The following is a 4,819-nucleotide window of genomic DNA, read 5'->3' as shown; positions in this document are numbered from 1 at the left end:
CTCTTTTACAATGCCCATAAATAGCTAGCTGGAGTCGCTGCCTCTATTCTACATAGCGCTACTGGAAAATTATAGGTCTTCTCTTTCTCATAATGGAAGACGAGAAAGAAGTAGTTGCCAGGATCATCTGACTTGCTTTCCGCTTTAATCTTGTCACCCTTCCTTCAGTAAATCTGACAGCGGGACCCCCCCCCCCCAAAACCTGTGTTCTTGTCCTCTGCCTCAAGGACCTTCTTACCTTCCTCCCTTCACTCCCTTTGTACCTAAGCCAACCTTTTCACCCCCCTTGCCACTCTTCCCAGCCCACTCCTGGTACGACTGACCCTCTCCCTGAACAACCCTCCTTTGCAGCGCACCAAATTCCCTCCTTGCTTCTGTTCAGAAAGCTGTGGAGGTTCTACTTCATTCAATAGTATTTATTGAGCGCTTACTATGTGCAGAGCACTGTACTAAGCGCTTGGAATGTACAAATCGGTAACAGATAGAGACAGTCCCTGCCCTCTGACGGGCTTACAGTCTAATCGGGGGAGACGGACAGACAAGAACAAGAGCAATAAATAGGATCGAGGGGATGAACATCTCATTAAAGCAATAGCAAATAAATAGAATCAAGGTGATGTACATCTCATTAACAAAATAAATAGGGTAATGAAAATATATACAGTTGAGCGGACGAGTACAGTGCTGAGGGGGTGGGACGGGAGGGGGGAGGAGGAGAGGGAAAGGGGAGAAGAAGAGGGCTTAGCTGAGGAGAGGTGAAGCGGGGGGTAGAAGGAGCAGAGGGAAAAGGGGACCTCAATCTGGGAAGGCCTCTTGGAGGAGGTGAGCTGTAAAGTAGGGTTTTGAAGAGGGTAAGAGAATTAGTTTGGCGGAGGTGAGGAGGGAGGGCATTCCGGGACCGCGGGAGGGCGTGGCCCAGGGGTCGACGGCGGGATAGGTGAGAATGGGGGACGGTGAGGAGGTGGGCGGCGGAGGAGCGGAGCGTGCGGGGTGGGCAGTGGAAAGAGATAAGGGAGGAGAGGTAGGAGGGGGCAAGGTGATGGAGAGCCTTGAAGCCTTCCTCCATGACATCTACCCTGACTAAGGGGAAGTGAATAGCTAGATTGCAAAATCATTGAGTGCAGGGATCACATTGACTGATTCTATTGTATCCATTCATTCGTATTTATTGAGCGTTTACTGTGTACAGAGCACTGTACTAAGCACTTGGGGGAGTACACTATAACAATAACCTACCCACAAGGAGCTTACAGTGTAGAGGGTGAGTCAGACATTAATATAAATTACAGATATGTACGTAAGTGCTGAGGGGCTGAGGGGGCGATGAATAAAGGAAGCAAGTCAGGTTGACGCAGAAGGGAGTGGGGGAAGAGGAAAGGTGGGCTTAGTCAGGGAAGGCCTCTTGGAGGAGTTACTCTCCCAAGTGCTTAGTACAGTGCTGTGCACACTGCAGGTGCTCAGTAAATCCAGTCGGTTGCTAATTCCAGCAGAGAACTCATTCTACCACAGGAGAAAGTTTGTAAATATGTAATTATTCATTTTGCTCAGTTATATCTCCAAGAGTGTGTTTTTCTATGTTGCACACCCTTTTCATCAGCCACGACAGCATGTTTTGAGCAGCACCTAATATATGTGTAGCATTAGTGGGATTAGCAAGGGGGGCTCTTTTTAAGCAAAAGCCTCAGGGGGAAGGGAAGGCAAAAGTGAAAACAGCAGCAGGTCCTGATGACACAAGGGTCAGCCTGGCACACGGACTCGTGGCTGAATTTTACCACCGGTGGTCCGCAGCGACAACTTCTTCAAATAAGACAGAAAAAGGAATACAACTGAGAGAAGCAGCATGGTCTAGTGGATGGAGCCCGGGCCTGGGAGTCAGAAGGACCCGGGTTCTAGTCCCGGCTCCGCCATTTGTCTGCTGTGAGACCTTGGGCAAGTCACTTCACTTCACTGGGCCTCGCTTCCCTCATCCTTAAAAGGGGGAGTAAGACTGTGAGCACCGTGTGGGACTGACTAAACCCCCTTTTTTCTCTGCTCCCCCTCCCCATCGCCCTGACTCGCTCCCTTTGCTCCCCCCCCCACCAGCACTTGTGTATATATGTACATATTTATATTAATCTATAATTCTCTTTATTTATATTCATGCTATTGATGCCTGTTTACTGGTTTTGATGCCTGTCTCCCCCCTTCTAGACTGTGAACCCATTGTGGGCAGGGATTGTCTCTCTTTGTTGCTGAACTGGACTTTCCAAACTCATAGTAAGGTGCCCTGCACCCAGTGAGCGCTCAATAAATACGACCGAATGAATGAATGACTGGACCGTGTCTAACCTGATTATCTTGTATCTCCCCCAGTGCTTAGAACAGTGCCTGGCGCATACTAAGCGCTTAAAGATGCCATTAAAAAAATACTGGTTAGATTAGGAAGCCTGGTGATGCTCAGGTGGAAAGGACACTGCTCTGGGAATCAGAATGCACTGGCTCTAATCGGAGTTCCGGTTAATGTGGGTGGAGACTGAAGAGACACTCCACTTATGTGTGGCAAGCAGTGGAATAAAACAAGACAGATCACTTACAGTCTAATGGGAAGGACAAGAAGGATATCAAGCACCAAATATTCACTGGGTAAAAGACTAAGAGCACTGCAAATGATTTAAAAAAATGAAAGTGTACAAATAATGAATAAGCATGCATACACCTGAGTGCTCAAGTGGCAGCTGGGCTTGTGAGACCAGGATCGTGGGGGATTAGCCGGTAATTGCCACTTGGAGGAAGTAGCTTTGAAGGTAAGGAAGGAAGCTTTTAACGGGGAGGGAGTTCTATACAGAGGACAAGGTCAGAACAATGGGCGGGAGATGGAAGAGCGTCCTCTTATCTCAGGCTAAGGCAGAGTTGTCTGGTTTAGAGTAAAAGTTCCTAGGAGCCAGGAATTGGATTGGCTAAACTTGCTTTGCATACCAATATCCAGCACCATAGTATACCCAGTTTGGCCATTTTTCAGCATCGAAAATACTCAAAACGTTGTCATCGAAAATACAATTTCACATATCATTCGGGCTGCTAAAAATTCCTATTTGGCCTGAAAATTTCCACTGGCCTCCTACATTTACTGTTACTTCCTTCTAAACCACTTTCTATGTCATAGACCACGAAACTTACTAAGCCTTTCGAAAATTATGGGACAATGAGGAGTAAGTGTAAACAGTGCCCATCTGGAGGGGGAGGCAGACGTCGCTATAAATAATTTATAATGTATAATTTGATTTAAAGATATGTGCATGACTATGTACTGTCTCCTCCCTCTAGACTGAAAGCCTGCTGTGGACATATAACTCTGTTATATTGTCCTCTCCCAAGTGCTTAGTACAGTGCTCCGCACACAGGAAATGCTCAGTAAATACAATCGATCGGTCTTGGCATCAGCAGCACTGTCCCGGAACTGAAATGCAACTCTACCTCAACATCCGACACGCTGCTCAACATCCAGTAGCAGGATAGCACGAACAACGGGGAGGTCTTAGATGGCGGCCCGTTCCTTCGTACTAAGGCAGGGGGCTACGTAACACCACCTTTCTGGGCAGGGATGTACAGGGAGAATGGATGACAGCAGGCTACCAAGCATCTGTTGCATGGTGAATTGAAATTGGGCATATGGAAGCAGGGAAAGCAGAACAAATGTTTTAAAGACATAGCGAAGCATAGTCTCAAACAATGTGGTATAACAGCAGACTGTTGGGTGTCAACTGCAGCAGACAGACCAGCTTGGTGTGCAGCAATCAGATTTCAGGATGTTCGGGAGACAAATACAGCCACAGATGCTTCGAGTAGGAAGGGCGTTCACATCTGAAAGAACTACCTCTGCATGCACCCAATGTTTAGTACAGTGCTTTGCACACAGTAGGCACTCAATGAATACTATCGCATGAATGCACAGGGCATGGAATGGAGTGTTGGGAGCACACGGGTCTTTTTAACTACACCAATCTCACCGATCGGATATCACTGTCAGTAGGATCATTTTTGAATACAAGGGGTAATGACGCCAAAACACACATATGCGCTTCCCACCCCTTCCCCCCCCAACACCCCCCTAAACACCCAGAAGTGCCAATTTGGTGAAAAATGAGTGGAGATTTGCAGGGAAGGGGGTAGGTGCTGGAGGAGATAGACTTCAGAGAAGTAACAGACCAGAAAGCTTCCATTTTGGGTAATTTCAGCCCTGACTGGAGACTCTCGGGTCTTGTTAATTTGAGTGAGACTTAGAGGAAGGCTTAAAAATCTGCGGGGGAAATCGTCTCCAACTCCCTCTTGGACTTTGACATCTGTGATATATACCTCCAAGATAAGGAATAGGCAAGGGAGAGGGTTTCTCCTTCAATTTATTCCATGGCCTGCTTCTCATTAGGCCATCTGGTTGACCAACATTTTCTGGCATACGGTGCATAATGCCTGCATAAATCCCCGAAAGGGGGTAGCTCTGACATTTTAAAGACATTAATTACTATTGCACCTTCATATTATTAAAGTCAAACATGAGGATTCCTTCATACCTTAGCAGTTTCATAATGTGGGAAATTCCAGCGGGGCCCAGTGGAAAGAACATGGGTCTGGGAATAGAGGGATCTGGGTTCTAATCTTGGCTCCTCCACTTGCCTGCTGTGTGACCCTGGGCAAGTCACTCCACTTCTCTGTGCCTCACTCTTCTCATCTGTAAGATGTAAAACATATTCAGTCTATCAGTAAATACTGTGGGCTCAACCTTCACGACATCCACTCTTTCCTCTCCATCCGAACGGCTACCGCTTTAATCCGAGCACTTATC

Source organism: Ornithorhynchus anatinus, chromosome X5, assembly GCF_004115215.2.
Source record: "Ornithorhynchus anatinus isolate Pmale09 chromosome X5, mOrnAna1.pri.v4, whole genome shotgun sequence".
In the NCBI taxonomy this organism is placed as follows: domain Eukaryota; kingdom Metazoa; phylum Chordata; class Mammalia; order Monotremata; family Ornithorhynchidae; genus Ornithorhynchus; species Ornithorhynchus anatinus.
The sequence above is the reverse complement of the archived record's forward strand: the minus strand, read 5'-3'. Positions refer to the sequence as shown.